The 19,667-nt window shown below is 40.6% G+C and overlaps 1 pseudogene across 1 annotated transcript in view; it reads right to left on the bottom strand.

Moving 5' to 3' along the window:
• Positions 1-17,930: 17,930 nt before the first annotated feature.
• Positions 17,931-19,667, bottom strand: part of LOC308415109 (eukaryotic translation initiation factor 3 subunit L-like) — a 106,070-nt pseudogene continuing 104,333 nt past the window's right edge. The window contains exon 2 of the transcript in view: positions 17,931-19,575. The product of the transcript in view is annotated as a eukaryotic translation initiation factor 3 subunit L-like (transcript). The remainder of the gene's footprint in view (positions 19,576-19,667) is intronic.

Genomic DNA, 19,667 nt, shown 5'->3' with positions numbered 1-19,667 from the left:
ATCTGATGAAGACAGTTTCAACCTTCCTCCTGCTGCAAAAAAAGGGGAGCTTTCACCATCTACTTATGCTAAAGAAATATTAAAAGCTGCAGGTACTCCTCAGGCAAGTCTCACACTTTTCTATATCTGTACAAAATGCCTTGAAATGATCCAGAAATGAACAAAAGACAGTGAGAAGTTGCCAGTCTGCTCAAGGGCATGATGGATATGCCATATTCTCCCAAGAGGCCCATCAGTCTTCTCAAAAGGCTCTAGTATGATCACCATCTGCCCCAGGGTTTCAGGAAATTTCTTCTTCTCTCTCAAGGGTTCCAAATCATGTTCCCCATGCTCAAGGTGATTTATGATTTTGCAAATCAGACTTTAGAGCTGCACAACCTTCTCTATATTTCCAAGGATCTGAGGGAAATTCCACATCTAAAAGAAATGGTCTAGAACTTGCGCCATTAGTCCAAGTGTATTGAAAAACTTCCATGTCTTCCAAACAATCTAAAAATCCTTCTGCCTCTAGCATTTTTCCTGGAGAACATTTACCATCTGCCCTAGAATCTCCAGGACCATCAAAATCTAAGAAGGGTTATTTGGAAACTTTACAAGCTGTTCCAAGGTCCTTAGCATGGTCAGCAACTTCCCCAAAAACTTTGTGTTCTCAGAAAAGAGGAGAACCTTTGCCATCTGCCCAAAGTGTTCAGAAAACTTTTCTGACTTCAATAAGGTATTCTGGAAATTTGCTCCAATTTCTAGGATATCAGCAACCTTTCTGATATTAGCATAAGTTTTAGGACATGTCCCCAATGCTCAGGGGGCCCCTTTTATGTTTTTGCAAAGGCCTGTGGATATTTCCACAACTACCTAGAGTATCACTGCACCTTGACCAACTATTCAAGGGGCTCTAGAAGCTGCGTTCTCTCTCTCAAGAAATCTGGGAACCGGCCAATCTGACAAGAGATGCTAGGACCTTTGCCACCTAGACCAGAAGCTCTGGTATTTCATCTTCAGCTTTTATGTCTCCTGGACCCTTACCAGTGGCTCCAGAGCCTCTGGGTCTCTTTCAATTATGTCAGGAGACTCCATCATATTTGCCTCATGTTCATGGAGTTATAGATTTATCACAGCATTGCTCAGGGTCTACCCTAAATGTAAAGTCACCTATCCAATGGCAACAGGGAAGTTTCTTATACTCAGAAGAAAGTGTAGCACCTTTGTCCTCTGCCCAAGGGGCTATGGAGCAGTCACTATCTTCACAAAAGAAATTAGAAGTCTCCACATTTACACGGGAACTCTAAGAAATTTTCTGTCTTGTCCCGGTGATATGACAACTTCCCTGTCTTCCCGAGGATCCAAAGGACCATTGCCAACTGTGCAAGTGGATATGGTGATTTATTTACATGCTCATAGATCTTTAGGACATTTGACAAATGTCTTAGGTTTTCCAAAACATATCCTGTCTGACAAAGAACCTGTGGGAAATGTTTTTACCTGCTAATTGAAGTCTAACACATTTGCCATCTTCTCAAAGAGCTTATAAACTTTCTCTCTCAGCCTCTCGAGCTCCAGCACTGTCTACCTTAGGACAAGGGTCTATACAACTTTTAAAACCAGCTGAAATGGATTCTGTGAACCCTTCTTCTTCTCAAGATCCTGTAAGACATTTTCAGTGTACCCAAGATGCTGGAGAATATTTTCTCTCTAATGTAGAAGCTCTTAAATACTTCATGATTGATCAGGGAACTCAGAAACTTTTGACATCTGCACAAGAGGCTCATGACACTTTGCCATCTAACTCTAAGGCTGTAGAAAGTTCTCCAGGTGCATGGGGTCTGCAACCCTCTCTGTCTGCTCCAAGGGCTCTTGAACATATGATATCTGCTAGAGAACCTGCAAAACTTTCCATGTCTGCACCAGGGTCTCTGCGTCTTTCACTATCTACCCAATAGTTTCCAGAATGCTTAGCACCTTCACCCTGGAATTTGACACCTTGACAATCTGCCAAGGAGAGACATGGAACTTTGATACTTTCAGAAACTGTTTTGCAATATTCTCCAAGTATTTCAGGGACACATGACGAGTTGTCTTTAGCTTCAGAGCATACAGGACATTTTTGTATTAGAAAATGAGGCACAAGAACATTCAAAATATACTGAAAGGATTGTAAAATTTTCCTTTGCAACAGGCACTCAAGCAACTGTGGTCTTTCCCTGAAAGTCTTTAGAAAATTTCTTATCTGGACAAGGGAGTAGTGATTCATTGACATCTTCTTAAGCAGCAAGAGAACATTTACTTTTTACCTCACTGGCTGTGAAAAAGCCCAAGTTGACAAAAGAACAAACAGAAAATTTATCATCTCCTGAAAGGCCAGTGAAACCTCTTTCTGCTTTATAGGAGCTTTCTATATTGATCCAAGGTCCTCACCAACATTGAAAGTCTTTCTCAGGGCCTCCAGGACCTTACCAATCTGATAGTGGCATTCAAAGACCTTGGCCATCTCTTTGCAGAAAATTCAGCAAGTGCACCAGGTGCTTTGCAACCTTGCCCACCTACCCTACAAGCTGCAGATCATTTGCAAACTGCCGAAGAAGCTGTCAAACTATCTGTGCCAGAAAAGGGAGTGTTAGATTCTTCACCATCTACCCAAGGGTTTCTACAACCTTTGATATATCCTCCAGGAATTGTGAAACTATCAAAATTGTAATACAGAAAGCATGGACATAGGTCAAATGTGCGAAAAGCCATAGAAAATTCTCCATCTGACAGAGGATCCAAGGAGATATATCCTCCACATTCATCACCTGCTACGAAAGCTTTGGTGTCTTCCCCATCTTGCCAAGGATCTCAAGGGTATTTACTGTCCAACAAAGAAAGTGCAAAACACTCACTCTCTGCACCAGATGCACAGAAATCTTGTCCATCTACTGCATGGACCTTAGAACCTTTGGTAACTGCCTAAGGACCATTGCAGTTACACACCTTCTGAACAGAATCTGTATTCTTTGGCATCTATACAAGGGAATTTCCCTTTACAGAGAGGACTCTTGAAATGTCATCACTGGCACAAAGGACCCTAGAGCCTTCGGTATCTGACCAAGGGAAAGGGACAAAATACCAATTAGAAAAAGACTATGTGGGACAGTCTATATCAGTGCAGGGGACTGTAGGACCATCACCATGTAAGACAGGGCTTTAGGATCTACTCGACATGCTCATAGGAAGGCATGAATATTGCCATCTAATCAAGGGGCTGAGAAACATTCTATGTCTTCTAGAGGAGCTATGGAATGATCCAAATCTGAAACTAGGATGCTAAAATATTTGCCATCTGAACAAAGACCTGTGAAAAATTCCACTTCTTTTCAGAAAGCTTCTACACATTCTCTATCTATGCAAGATACTATGCAACATTCACCATCTGCTATAGGAGCTCTGATATCTTCTTCATCTACCCAGGAGACCAAAACATCATTGTTATCCACCTCAGGGAGTATGAAAGCTTCTTCATCTGCACCACATGCTCAGAAATCCACCCAAACAATGTAAGGGACTCAAGCAACTGTGAGACCTAAGCAAGAACCTTGATAACATTCTATGTCCATTCAGGATACTGTGGGTATATTCTTTGCCATCTACCCCAGGGTTTCTAGAGCATTCATCATCTGTCCAAAAGAAGCTAGGACACTCATCATTCACGGTAGAATCTCAGGATACCTTGCCAACTGCATAAGGAACTACAGGGCCCCTTGCCATCTCCCTCAGGGCCTACATGACATTTTCAATTGGATCTCAGTCATATCCTTTAGAAGTCTCAATGGACCTAGCACATTTGTTATCTACAAAACTTTGCATATCTGCTCAAGAAACTCTGGGCCCTTCACCATATAGTCAACAGTCTCTCCAGCAGTGATTATTTTCCCAGAAGATTCTGGGAACATCCGAGTCTGCCCCATGTATACATAAGCATTTGTCTTCTGTCTCGGGTTCTTCGGGAATGACTTTATTTGTGTCAAGAACTACAAGAACATTGCCACATGTCACAAAGTGTCTTGGCCATTCCTCACCAACACAAGCAAGTTTAACCACTCCCCCATCCTTGCAAAAAGCTATGACAAGTTTCTTACATTCAGAAGCAACTCTTGAGATGAATACATCAGGACAAATTTCTGTATTACCCTCACCATCAACTCAGGTGCCTGGACAAACTTTCCTTTATGCAAAAGCCACTTTAGGGCAGCCCATTACTGCATATATGATTTTTTTATTTTTTGGTTTCTTGCTCAGGGACTCTAGGTCATAAAGAAAGTGACAAGCAGGAAGTGAGAATTTTTCCATCTGCCCAAGTTCCTCAGGTAAGATGGAATTCCTTACCTGCAGGAGGAACTTTAGAATCTTTGTAATCTGCACAAGGGCTTCTAGGTACTTCCCTATCTGCTCAAAGGTCTCTGACACTGTCCACATTCAAACAAGAAACAGGAATTGTGCCATCCACTTCAAAGTCTTTGAAATATCCAACTCCTTCACAGAAGGCACTTAAATTCTCTCCATCTGTTCAACATACTGTACAATGCTTATCCCCACAGACTATTTCCCCACAGACATCACATTACCCATAGACTACTGGACCTGTCCCATCTATCCAGAATAATCTGGGAACTGTTTTGTCTTCATAAGGTTATGCAGAATACTACATATCTCTTCCAGGTGTTCAGGTACAAACACTATCTACTCCAGCAGCTGTAGGACCTTCGCTCACTTCACAAGGGCACATGAAAACCTTCACAGCTACAAAGTGAACCTTGACTGTGCAAAACTCTCTGTCACCCATTCAGAGGAATCAAGAATATTCATTACATTCCAAAGGGAAGTTGGGACAGTATGCGCACATCCAGCATATCTTGGGGCATTTGCCATGTGTGGGAGAAGATGTAGAATCTTCTCAATCTACTTCCAGATCTATAGGATCTTTAATATTATCACATCCAGGTGAATATCTGGGTCTTTCTTCACCACAACAAGAGACTGTATCATTTCTATCTGATCAAGGGTATGTGGGAACTTGCCTATCAGCAAAGGGGAATCCAAACCTGACTAAATCTAAACAAGTGGCTCCAGGACCTTCCCAATCTGCTAAGGGCACTGGGGGCATTCTTTATTTACAGAAGCCACAGTAGGACAATCCATGTCTGAAAAGCAGACCATGGGAAGTTTACTATGAAGGCCAGGATCTCTGAGGTCTACCCAAAATATTCATGTGCTCCCAAGATCTTTGATGTCTGATCATAGACCTCTGAAAATTTCTTTATCTGCACAAGGAACTCTAGGCTTTTCTTCATCTTCACAAGAGGGTCTCAGACATGATCTTCCTGACCCAGGGTCTCTAAAACTGTCCTCCACATCTAAACAAGGGACTGTACAAACTGTGTAATCTACTCAAAAGACTTTGTAACCTCCAATGTCTTGCCAGGCAGCTTTGAGATTTTCTTCATCTCACCAACATGCTGTACAAAAATCTCCATCTTCTCCAAGTACCACTGGACCTTTCCTTCCTAGCCAGATATCTCAAGAATCCATTTGGTTTTCACCAGCAGATGTAACATACTCACCATCTGTACTAGGTGCAGAGGAGCATACTCCATCTAGTTCAGAGTCTCAGGGATTTATGCTAACCTCTCAAAAGCCTATGGAACTTTTCACAGCAGAAAAGGGATCTTTGCCTGTGCAAAGTTCTTTGTCATCTATCTGAAGGAGTCTAAAACCTTCAGCATATTCCACAAGGATATTGGGATAATATAACCAAACACAGAGTACCTTGGGTGATGTGGCACGTGTGAGGGAGGATGTATTATTTTCTCAATTTGCTTCAGTGACTCTAGCAACATTGCCACCATCACCTCCAGAACCTGGTAGACATCTGTCTTCTACCCAAGTAGGTGCAGTGATTTTCTTATCTGGTCAAGCATTTCTAACACATTTTCAATCAACCAAGGGACTTCTGAAACTTTCCATCCCAGCCCAGGCAATGATGCACACATCAGGATCTACTAAGGGAACTCTACTGCATTCATCATCTTCCCCAACAGTTTCAGAAAGGTATGACAATTCTCCATCTATTGGAGAGACTTCATGCACTTCCCAATATGCTAGCATACATCTCAATTGTTCTGCATCATTACATGTAAATCCATCATCTTCTCAATATGAGCAAAAGGTGGGGCCTTGTCTATCAGAAGAAGGAACTCTAAAAGTGACTAAATCTTAAGAAGCAACTCTAGCATCTTCTCCATTTGCTCAGGGCATGAGGGTGCATTCCTTATCTGCACAAGCCATGGTAGGACATTTCATGCCTGAAAAGCAGACTCTGGGAACTTTGCCACCATCTCCAGGATCTTTGGGGGTCTACCAAAAATATTCAAGCACCGGAGTCTTTGTCATCAGATCAGGGGCCTCTGGGGATTTCTTTATCTTCACAAGGAGCTCTAGGCTCTTCTTCATCTTCACAAGAGGGTTTCATACATAATTTTCCTGACTCAGGGCCTCTAAAACTGGCCACATCTAAACAAGGGACTGTACAAACTGTGTCTTCTGCTCAAAATGCTTTGCAAACTCCAATGTCTTGCCAGGCATCTACTAGATTTTCTCATCTTCCCAACCTGCTGCACAGAGATCCCCATTTTACCCAAGGGCCACTGGACCTTTCTTTCCTAGCCAGATATCTCAAGAATCCATTTGTACTTCACCATCAAGAATTGGACCTTGCCCACCTGTACTAGATATTCAGGAGCACCTTGTACCGGATCCAGGTGTTCTTGGAACTCTGCAATTTTCTCAAAAGTCCAAGAAACTTTCCAGGGCAGAAGAGGAAATTCTGCCTGTGCAAAGTTCTTTTTTTCTCCAACCAAAAGACTCTTGAACCTTCTTCATATTTCTTGGGGATATTGGGACAACACAAAGAATCACAGAGTGAGTAATTTAGGCCATTTGCCAAAAATGAAAGAGAATGTAGCATATTCTAAGTCTGCTTCAGAGACTTTGCCACCATCACCTCCAGAACCTGGTAGACATTCATCTTTTATTCAAGAAGGTGCACATACTTTTCCATCTTCCCAAGGGTATCTAGCACCTTTGCTATCATCCCAGAGGCTTCTGAAACGTTCCATCTCAGCCCAGGCAATGATGAATGCATCACAATGTTCTGAAGGTTCTCATCCCCTGGGTCTTTTCTCCTAAGAAAAAGGGGCTCAAGCATCTTCTGAATCAGCTCATGGAGCTGTGAGTCCCTGACTATCCACACATGGGACTGTATGTCTATCCATGTCTACACAAAGCTCAACCCAAAATTCTCCATCCGTCCAAGGGCTTTCAAGTTCTACTTTATATACACAAGGTATAGGAACACATTCCACCTCTTCACAATGCACAGTAGCAGATGCACCATCTTCCCCAGTGTGGCAGGGACATACCTATCATGCTCAAAAGATGGCAGGAACTTTGAAATCTGATCAAGGATCTCTAATTATTTCTGCAACTGCACAAGGCTGTGTAGAGCCTTTGTCATCTGCCCAGGGGCCTCTAGGATATCCATCATGTGCACTAGGAGTACAAAATCTTTAACAGTTACCCCAGAATAAGTGATACCTGATGAGTCACCTGTGGAACCTGCAATATCTTACCAACTTAGTTCCTTATTCTCTTCCAAAAGCCTTTTGAATCCTTTTGTTTCCATAGAAGGGACTTTTGATCTCTCTCAACCAACAGAGGGTACTCTGAGACCTCTACTTCATTCCAGAGAACAACTAAATCTTTGAATTCTGTATAAAGGGTCCAACAAATAGCTCCATCTGCGCCAGACTCCTCAGGATCTATGCATTTTTCCAAAGGTCTCATGGCAATTTTATTATCTGGACAAGGAACACTAGAATCAGTATCACCTGCCTGAGGGCCTTTGGCAATGTCCCCAAATGTTCAAGTGAGTCCAGGATCTTTATTATTTGTTCAAAAACTTGGATTCCTTGCCTGTCTTTACAGGGAATCTAGAACATTGCACCTGTACACATGGCAAGCCAGGAATATCCAGTGATTCATTGGGAGATGTGAAAATTTCAGCATCTATCATAGTGAATCTAGTATCTTCCCCATCTCTGCAATTGGATTTGAGAGTGTCTTGACCTGCATTATTGTCTCTGAAACCTCCCCTGTTTTCCCAGGCTGTTCTAGGAATATTGACATTTGCTCATGGGGTTATGAATCTTTCCTCAGAGGCCCTGGGGAGTACAGAAAGTTTGGGATATGCCCAAGATGATTTAGGACTTAGGTCTTCTTGCCTGAGAACTCAGAAATATTCCGAATTTTTACAGAGTAAATTACAGGTATTAACAACGGCTCAAGAGCCTGCACAAACTTCCTTGTTATCCCAAGAGCCTTCGGGAACCTGTTTGGAAAAAGACTCTTTAGGATATTCACCATTTGATCCAGGAGATTTTGGACTTTCTGAATCTGCCCAGAGCACACTAGAAACATTGCCATGTAAGAAAAACACTGCAGAAATGCCACCTGTCACCCAAGAAATTATAAAATCTTTGTCGCCTGTACATTATTCTTTCAGATTTCTACCTCATTCACCACTTAGTCCAGAGGCAGAAGAACCTCTGCCATTTTTTAATCTATCTTTAAGATTTCAGAATTTATGTCAGGGATTCTAGAATCTTAGCCATTTGTATCAGGGGCTTTGGGGCTTGTGAAACCTACTTTTCCTGGGAACACCTACTTTTCCCCAGGAGACTCTGGAACTTTCTAAACCGCCCAAGTGCCTCTCAAACCTATGCCATCCACCCAAGATAGTGTGGGAACTTCCTTTACAACAGAAATTCCAGGACTGCCCCTTTGTGCACCTGGTGGCTTTATCTCTTTCTTTTCTCATGAAAAATGCCTCAGACATTCTTCTTTTACTAAGAAAAACCCTAGACTTTTTAATTCTACCCAATAAATATTGAAATATGTCCCATTTCCTGAAGGGGATATCAGATATTCCCTTTCAGAACTCGATGCCTTAAAATCTGTCTGTCCCTTCTGCCAAAAGTAAGTTCATATCTTCCAAGAATGCCAAAAGGGTACAAGTTCCCCCTCTATGACTCAAAGGAACATCTCCCCCTTAAAATAATCAAAATTGAATATCAGATATAATATCCCTCCTAAAGAAGATCTTAGATAATCAAAACTGAATATAAGATCTAATATCCCTCCTAAAGAAGATCTTAGATGACTCGTCCAGACATTCTAATTCAGAGAAAACAAGATAAAGACATGCTTTTTTAGAACAAGCAGGCCTGAAATCTGTTCCATCATAAACTCTGCCATTCTCCCAAAATGGGGTTAGGAGCTTGCAAATCTGACAAAAAGGGTGCAAAGCTTAAAACTGAGACCAACAGAAACCTCACTACTTGTGATTCTGCCAAAGGAGCCTGGGGAACCTCAAAATCTCATGAAGAGGGCCTCAGAATTTCTCCACCTCCCCAAGGTATTCAGAGATGGCCCAAATCTACCAAAACCACATCAAGAAAGCTCCCTTCTGACCAAAGAGACAATAAATCTTCCCATTCAGAATGTTAGCGTGACAAACCATCCTCTTTATCAAAAAAGGGTCTCAGAGATTCTTCATCTTCCAAAAAAAAAAAAAAAAAAAAAAAAAAAAAAAAAAAAAAAAAGAAAGAAAGAAAGAAAGAAAGAGACTCCACAAATATGTCATCTAATCAAGAGTAGATTAGACCTTCAAATTCTACCATAGGAAGCCTCCAACTTACCCCTTCTACCCAAGGAGGCAGTAGAGCTTCCTAGTGTACCAAATGGAACCTATAAGGCAGCCCATCTCAAGAGGTGGGTCTGGGCCCTACATTCTCTTGTCATGACATTTTCAGTTCTATTTATCCAGAAGTAACCCTCATATTTTCTCACTCTATGCTCCATTTGAACAACAGGAGTTTAGAACTTTTTCTTTTCCTCAACCATATATTAAACTTACAACTTCCACTCCTAGCTGCCTCAGATGCACAGTGAGGCACCAGATAGGATTCTATGACTGAGAGCATGGCAAGTATTCCCTTTTGATAAAGAGTTGATCACAATTTGTAGCCAGAAGAGCATGGTGTATTACTTGTTTCTCATGGAGAATAACATGTGCTTCTTTTGACCAGTGTGTACCTGACCTACTTGATCTGGCCTAATTGGTGACAAATCAATTCCCTTGATCTAAGGTGCACTGACTAGATCTTATTCTGATCCTCTGACCTTATGACCTCTGTTCAAAGGACAGGAACATGGTACCTGAGGTACCCAGAGCCTAAGAATAGAAATCATATCCATAAATCCAGGATATATACCTTAAAGTTGATCAGTAGAAAGAAGGCCATGCCATGTTCAGAAGTAGGCTGCTGATTTATCAGGAGACATAGCTGAAAACTTCCTCCTAGCATGTTGGAGATTGATTACACTGCTGGCGGACCTGCAGAATACAGATGTCCTAGGTTTCCATGAAGCCTGGATATGGAAATGTTCAGGCCTTCTCTACTCTGCAAATTGACCCTTGATCTTTCCCTGATACAAGAGTCTTTGGCATTTCTGCTTTTCTTAAAATAATATGGGACTTTCCACCTCTAAAGAATGGTATTATTAATAGTTTGTTTGTGGATATGTCAATATTCTCATTTTGTCAATAGGTTTTTCAAATCATGTTTCTGACACAGAAGCCTCAGATTTATTTCTTCAGAGCCAAGAAGCCAAACCTTCCCCAATACCTAAAATGGAGCTAAAATCATTCTCAAGGGCTCAAGGTGTCTCCAAGCATACTCTATCTAAACCAGGAAGCCTGAATCTAAGATGACTGCATTGTATACTGCTTCCATGCCTGCCATGGACATTCAGAAGATGTCTATTCTAGATTGTGATTTCAAGTTTGGAGTTGTTGAAGTAACGAGTGACTAGAATGTTCTATGATTCTCAAAGTATCAGTCGACCTTCAATAGCTGCTCCATATGCAGGCATAAGACTCAGAGAGACTGGGGCTATTCCATAAAATGCTAGTGAGACCCTACTTCATCTTTCTACATTAGAGCATCTTAAATCTATCACTTGTCTCTACAGGGCCAGCAGCAATTCTTCTTCTGCACACAGGGCAATTGGCTATGCCTCTACCTGCCCAAAGAAATCTGAGGATCCTCATCTACTAAATTAGATTTTAGACTATTCCCTCTCCCTAATTGTACCCCAACTATTCTGTTCTTACCAAAATAATCTAAGACCTTTCTGTTCTAATAGAGATCTACAGACCACCGACATGCAAAGGGATCTCAGACCTTCTCAATATTCTCCTGTGGGAGTAGACTTACTTAATTGGGCCTCAGAGACTTCTATTGTGAACAAAGGGATTCCAATCTACTGTCTCAGATTTATCAGTTGGTCTCATTTTCCTAAAGGGGTCATCAAATTTGCTTTTCTGACCAAGGAGGACCTTGTATTGTCTTCATCTGATACAGGGACCTCAGACACTCTTCACCCAAACTTTGGGTCCTAAAATATTTCAATCCATTCAGAGAAAACTCCAGACCACCCAAGCATAAAATTCCAGAGCCCACGTTTAGGAAGTACATCCCAGAACAGAAGCTTACAGAAGAAACCAAAATAATATGTTCCTCACTATTCATGCCTAGATCTAGCAGCTGAAAATATCGCTAAGAAGTTGAATTGTGTGGGACTGTCAGCCAGGCTGTTTGATAAATGCTCAGACTCCTGCCCAACTGGGCAGCAGATTCAGTACAGTGGAAAGATGAGGAGCTGGTAGCTGAAAAGGCTGGAATATGCTCCACTTCATGAGGTAGGCTGGAAGTTTGATGTCATGTCAAAGAAAGAGGATGCAATTTAAAATTTTACCCAAACCAACATGCTCTACAAAGGGCTTTCAGATTTCCAATTTTTCCTGAAAAGGCCTTCACTTATTTACCCGCTGACCCTGGGAGAATTGCATATTTTTCATGGCTGGTAGAGTTTTATTTCTTCCCCTTGCCCCTCAACCTCTCACCTCTGACCACTAGTCATACATCTCTGACTAGTGTTGGGGACATTTTTGGTCTGAATATGAGGTCATCAACAGTGTCCACATACTCTGACTGATGGGATCTTTAAAACACCACCTCTGGCCAAGGGTAGTTCATTCAGACATCTACTTCTCATTACATGAAGTCTCTATACTATCATCTATACTCAAGGTGCTATCTGGTTTTACCTTCTGACCAAGCAGGTCTGCCACTTTTCTCAAAGAGATTACATTTACACAATATGAACAGAGAGGTTTTGGGAATTCTCCTGCTCATCAATATCTCACTTCTCACCTCAGGTTTGAGGTCTCCAGAGAAAGGAGAGGCTGGAATAGCAGTCAGTCATCATCTTCAGTACATTCATAATTAATGGAATGGTCCCAACCTAACTGACCAAACATGGATGGTTGACCACAAACCTGCCAGGCTGACAAAGCACTAAATGCCCACCATGTTCTTAGAACTGAGTTCAGATTGCTGCACATCCTTCTGACAATGCCACAGATGATATTGTTATTTTGATTGTTATTGTTTTCTTCTTGGTGTTGTTGTTTTCTTTTAAATTTAGAAGAGGACAACTTCTAAATTTATATAATATATATAATTTATATAATTTTGTTGTTATGGTAGTCATTTGCTGGCATTAAGACCAGCAACCCACTGCTTAACTGTTTCACATTTTCTACTCCATTTGGAAATCACAATGTATGCATCTTACTCCTATTGTTTTCAAGACATACCACTATGCAATGCTATTTTACAAATGTAATTATTTTAACAAATAGTCACACGAATATATATTTTATGTACAAAACTGTTTACTGTTATGCGTTGTGTTCCACCAGATGACAGTTTCATTCAAAAAATTTTGGAAGATCATTTCTTACTGATATGTCTTGAAAAAGATATACCATGGAGATAAGGACATTTGAGTTAATATCTCCAGCATCATAAATATCTTCCTTAGCTGTCTAGTGGATTATAAGTATCAGTTAGTATACAGTAATAACTGAAGCACTGAACAAGTATGAAAAACATTTTTAGGATGTAATCCCTAAATATAGTCACAAGCAAAGGAAAGTCTAGTTCTTTTTTTAAATGACTTTATTTTACAAAACAAAGATAAATGTACAGATTTTAAACATTTTTTGCTTAAAATTATACTTTTTTGTCAGTACTGTTTTTTCAGATATTAAAATAATTTTTCACATAAAACCATGTGAATATATTTTTTTTTTAGTCAGTACTTGATTTTTTTCAAGGGCCCGACAGTACACATTGAAAACCCAATAGTTACAATAAGCGTAAAGTACATGCAAAACAAAACGCAACATGGAAACAGTCAAAGTCTTCTTGTTTGTAAATATATGTATATTTTTTTTGTTTTCTTTATTTCTTGGACTTCATACAGTCTGTGAGTTGTTTCTGGGGGAGTGCAAGCCTCTGGGGTTAGCATCCCACTATCAGTGACTGCATATTATGTCTGTTCTTTTGTGACTGGGTTATCTCACTCAGGATGATATTCTCTAGATGCAGCCATTTTCTTAAGAATTTGGTTAAGTCATTGTTTCTGGTGGCTGAGTAGTATTCCATTGTGTATATGTACCACAATTTTTGTATCCATTCATCTTCTGAAGGACATCTGGGTTCCTTCCAGCTTCTGGCTATTATAAATAGAGCTGCTATGAACATTGTGGTGCATATATCTTTGTTGTATATTAAAGTGTCTCTGGGGTATATGCCCAGAAGTGGAATAGCTGGGTCTTCAGGTAGTACTATATCCAATTTTCTGAGGTATGGCCAGACAGATTTCCAGAGTGGTTGTATTAGCTTGCAACCCCACCAACAGTGGAGAAGTGTTCCTCTTTCTCCGCAGCCTCGCCAGCATCTGCTGTCATCTGAGTTTTGGATCTTGGCCAATCTGACTGGTGTGAGGTGGAATCTCAGGGTTGTTTTGATTTGCATTTCCCTGATGGCTAAGGATGTGGAGCACTTCCTCAGATGTTTCTCGGCCATTCAGTGTTCCTCAACTGAAAACGTTTTGTTTAGCTCTGTACCCCATTTTTTAAATAGGGTTATTTGATTCTCTGGTGTCTAGCTTTTTGAGTTCCTTGTACACCTTGGATATTAGGCCTCTATCTGATGTGGTGTTGGTAAAGATCTTTTCCCATTCTGTTGGTTGCTGTTTTGTTTTCTTGACGATGTCTTTAGCCTTACAGAAACTTTGCAATCTCATTAAGTCCCATTTGTTAATCTTTGACCTTAGAGCTTGAGCCATTGGTGTTTTGTTCAGGAAATTTTCACCTGTACCTATGTGTTCTAAGGTTTTCCCTACTTTCTCATCTAATAGTTTCAGTGTATCTGGTTTAATGTGGAGATCTTTGATCCACTTACACTTGAGCTTTGTACAAGGAGATAAGAACGGGTCTATTTTCATTCTTTTGCATGCTGAGTGCCAGTTGGACCAGCACCATTTGTTGAATAGGCTGTCCTTTTTCCATTGAATGTTAGTTCTTAATCAAATCTATGGACACCAAATGAACATTGCTTGTTCTTTGGGAATGTTTGTAGATGACTTTGCAGTTTGAATGTCCAATTATTTATACCATGTGTGTGTGTGTCTGTGTGTGTGTGAAGTAAATGGCACCATGTCTTAATTGTTTAGATTATCATCACATCTATTTGTCTGCCTATACATTATCTATGTATATGTGTATGTATGTATGCATGTATGTATGTATAAATTGATGAATGAATGTGTTCATGTAGTTATGTATGCAACTTTCTATCATCTATCTATCCCTATCTCTGCCCATCTTTCTCTTTCTCTCTGTTTATCTCTCATACATGAATATATATCTATGCATGAAGCTAGGTAGTTGTTGTTGTTTGAATGTTATTGATCCTCATAGATCCATAGCAGGATTAGGAGGCATAGACTTGGAGTAGGTGTTTCTTTGTTGGAGGAAGAATGTCACTGGAGGAGGTGGGTGATCTTATACATGCTCAAGCCATACCCAGTAGGCATCTTTCTGTCTGTCTAAAATCAGCTGTGGCAGTGTGCTCAGCAATCCAAGGAGGGGATATGGGTTTGGTGGCATAAAAAGCAGTCACAGACATTTTACACACTCTGTTGGAGAAGCAAGCTTTTAAGAAGCTCTAACAATTTTACATATATGCATATACACATACACATTTGGTGGATGGAGAAAAGCTTTAACCACTTTACAGGTATTCTCACATTTGGTAGGTGGAGCAAAGATCCAACTTTATTTTTCCTCACACTGCTTACTTTTCACTGCAAAATCTTCTAAGTACTACCAAAATTACAATATGATTTCATTCTATTTTCTTCTAGTGAATGATTGTGAGTATATGTAAGGAAAAGCATCTCCCCCAATATCCTCTCATAATCATCTGTATATAAGTTATGGATAAAATATACAAAGTATTTCCAAAAACACATTAAACATCTTCTTATACATCACTGATGTGCAAGCAAGCAAGGTATTTTTTTCAGAGAGTTTCTCTTATTGGTAGAATACAATTTGCAGTTATAAAGGGAGGATCAATTACCTTATTATTTATCTCAAAAAATTAAAATTATAAAAATCTTAAATGTATCACAAAACTAAACTTTTATATTAAAACCATCAGCCATTTCTACTTTGAGTCCTCAGGGTGCACATCTATTCATTAACCATTTTTTTAATTAAATCATTTTAGGAAACTGAGGGGGAAAGTGGGTATAAGGAATTAATCATCACCTGATCACCAGCACAGCTTTTGCAAAATGGGATGTTTGTTAGTAGATCTTTCCAAGATGGTAGTTGAATCATTAATCTGCCACAGCAGAAATGCTTGAAAAAGTTCAGTTTATCACTGTGGGTGACAATGACATTGCCCAATGTGTGTCTGGAAACTCCTTTAGAGTTTTAATGACAGAAATGAGGGCACTAGTGGGGTGTTCACAAGTCAATAAACCTGCTTTAGTATCAGATTAGAAAATAATAATGATGATTTACATAAAGCTTATGTTATCCACAACAGTCGCAATGCTTTTACCAGCATTGTAGTACTGAAAATATGATTATTATTGGTAGACTAACATGCGACGGGAAAACAAGGAAGGCCACCTAGCTGCCAAACCAAGTGCTTGCATAAAGTAATGAGTCAACATTTAACAAATATACCAAGTTTATTTAAAAAAACAGTACTGAAAGTATTATACTTGAAGAAATAACTATGAGGTGTAACTTTAATTTTTAAAACCCATCTGAAATGGTAGCTCTTAACCTTAACCTCCATCTTTAGCCCACCATCCACCAGAGGTAGTCGAACAGCAAGGTAATGGGGGAAGTGGACCTGCTTAGAAAGTTTCTTTGGAGTGGCAACTCCCATCTGTGCTGTCTGGAAATCTGCAGTTCAGTTCACAAGTGAGCAGTGGCAGCTCAGTCTCCCCTCCCAAACACTTCATAGCTACACAAGAAGTCCAGTTTGGTAGTTGGGCTAACAAACATGAGTCAGCAGTAGTGACAGCATCTAGCAGAGACAGCCAGGCCTCAGCCTCAGCACCAGTTAACAGGAGGCACCAGGGCCAACAGAGATGCCAGGGAAAGTTTTTGGCTGTGCATCTCTCATGGAAGTAAAGATCAGTGAAGACTCCAGGCCAACAAGCATTTAGCTATGCAAGTGAGCCAAGCTCAGCCTCAGTCACTGTCTATGGAGTTCTATTTATAATCTCTTCTTCCCTGGGTTTGCCTCGGCCTGTGGGTGTGTCTCAGTTGACATCATTCTGCCAAGGAGGGGGAAACTTATCTATGAATTTTGAAACAGGGTTTAGACCACGCTGGCCTTGAACCCTTGGGAAGTGCCCAGGTAGTGGGATTAGAGGTGTGTGCCATCACTTCAGGCATGAAAACTATATTATAGAGTCAGGGTTTCCCTATCTAGTCATGGCTAGTCCTGTACTGTTGAGATCTTCTTCCTTTAGCCACTCTAGTGCAAGAATTATAAACTGTAAAAATTCCTGGCAGGCCCCAACAGGTCAGGTTTGATTTTCTTTTAAAAATTGTACAGGACGTCAGCATTTAAGTTAAAACAGAAAGGTTTTGTATTACAGGAAGGGTAGCACCATGGTTTCCACTAACCCAGCAGGGGGTGGGGGGCTCCTAAGACAATTGTTGGTATAATTAAAATAATTGCATATTATTAGACTCAAACAATAAGCATGAGTTTTATGGCAACAAGACAAAATACAGACATACAGAGGCAGAAATATCACAGTGACATTAAATATCTCACTGGAACACCTTACAGGTAAAAAAAAAAAAAAAGCAGAAAATGTTATCTTTAAAGTTCTAAAAGTGAGTATCAACCATGATTGCCATATTCAGCAGAGTTATCTTTTATATTTACCAAGTAAAAGGGACATCTCATGACAACCATATAAAAGATGACAGCTTTATTCATGAAAGCACAAGAAGAATACATTTTATGGGAGAATTATGAGAACAGAGAACTATGAAGAAATCCATCAAGTAAAACACAGTAAAACTGCAAACCCCCAATACCAGAAAAAGATAAAATAAACACTAAACAATAATCTAAAAAATAAAAAGAACCAACAAAATCACAAGAACTATAAAACACATTCCCCCTCCTTTTATTTTCTCTACAAAGACCCTTTATTGAGAGTGCCATGAAAGATCCAGTCCTTGATTTGAACACGTCTCAGTTCAGCTGATGGCAGACTTAGGTAAGATTTCTTGGTGACATGAGTACTTTCCCATCTATAATATCAAAACAGGTTCTGAGCTCGTGTATGAGTATCTTCAGGGCCTCGGCCCATGTTCTTCAGGGTTCGATTAAGCTCTTCAAACTTGGGCATCTGCCAACTTTGATATCTGCAATATGGATTATGTTCTTACCAATATAGAAGTCCACCTTCGAGGCTGACTGGAATTCACCATCTAGGGCAGAAATGCCACACCAGGTTCTTCATCTTGTGCCTGAAGACAAGCAGTTGGATAAGGAACTCCTCCTGCTCTGTGAGGTCCAGGAACCCAGCCATCTTGGCCACAGGCATGGTGGTGCTGAGCTTGAGGAAGCAGCAGATGGTGGAGAGCTGGGCCTGCTGCTACACTTCATTAGAAAACACCTTCAGCTGCTGCAGGAAGGGCTCTTAGTGGTAGGTAGGATGTACATTGTCATAGTTAGGCACCACATGCAACAAGAACTCTGAGTAGGCATAGCTGAAAAGTTTCTCATAGACCTCAGGGTCACTCTTCTGCATGCTCATCATCTTGTCCCTGTATTTCTCCAGGAGGTGAATGATCTCGTTAATCCTCATTGGCTACATGGTGAGAGCAATGGCCAACTGAGCATGCATCCGTTCATTTTGATTGTTAATCATTTCATACTTCTATGTGGTCCTCTGGATATACAGGAAGATGCTGAAAAAGACCCGCATAGCACCCTTGTATCAAAACATCATTAAATATGCAAAAAACAACATAATAGAAGGTGGTGATCTGGCACTCAGGCACATGGGATACATGCTTGTCTTGTTCAGCTCCATATTCTCCAGCACCTTGATAGCCGGTTGTAAACCCTCAGTAGAGAATGCAGGCACTGAAGTCCTACCAGGCTGAAGTAGCCAAGCATCTTGTAAAAAAAAAAAGTTGTCCATCTTCCCCAGCTACACATTTGGGGTTACCTCCACTGCTGTAGACCTCCAGCTACAAGTTAATGTTGCATTTGTCTACCAGAGAATGCAGCGTGTTGAAGATGCTGTGCACATTCCAGATTTTAGGATTGGATCTAAGGAAGTCTATTGCCTCCTCTGACTCCTTGGATGTCTTGCAGTGGTACTGACTGAAGGACTAGAGCTGGTATAGGAGCTCATTGATGATGTCCCAGAGCCACTGGTTGGGAAGTTCAAGGGGAGCAGGTCCATCAGCATTGAGGATATAGTTAAAGAGAAAGTAGTAGTTGTAATAGGATTCGAACCTCTGTTCTAAGGAGGTTCCCCCACTGACATTTTTGTAAATATGTCTGTAGTAGAGTTCTTTGTACAAAATTAGAAATACAGCAGTGTTGCCAACTTGAAGTGCAATTGCTTCTGCCTCAGGCCAGAATCTTCCAGTTAGCTTGGCCCAGCCATTCTCACAAATGTCCTGGATCTCATATACTTTCTGGTCGGTGACATCACTAGAGATGTGACTGTCCTGAAGCTCACACACTTTTTGGTCAATCAAATGTGTGACAGTCTTGTGGAAGTACTGAATGAAGTTTTTGACCACTCCAGGAATCACCTGATAAGTCTGCTGTTCATACTGTCATTCATAGGCAAGGTCCTGCTTCGCATTCCCTATGTGCATATCATAGCCACCCTGGTAGGCATAGGGATCATACGCAGCCTTAGACTCAGAGTCATCAGCAGGATAAGACGTGACTATGACACCCCAGAAGCCCGAGAGAGAGCTTGAAACATCTCTTACTGATAATGTTAAACATAAATGACTTCTACTCACAAATAAAGAAATGAAGACTAGCTGACAGGGCTGGAAAGAGGAGCCACTGTCCGAGTGT

This window comes from Micromys minutus (assembly GCF_963924665.1).
Source record: "Micromys minutus genome assembly, chromosome: X".
In the NCBI taxonomy this organism is placed as follows: domain Eukaryota; kingdom Metazoa; phylum Chordata; class Mammalia; order Rodentia; family Muridae; genus Micromys; species Micromys minutus.
The sequence above is the reverse complement of the archived record's forward strand: the minus strand, read 5'-3'. Positions and strand labels throughout refer to the sequence as shown.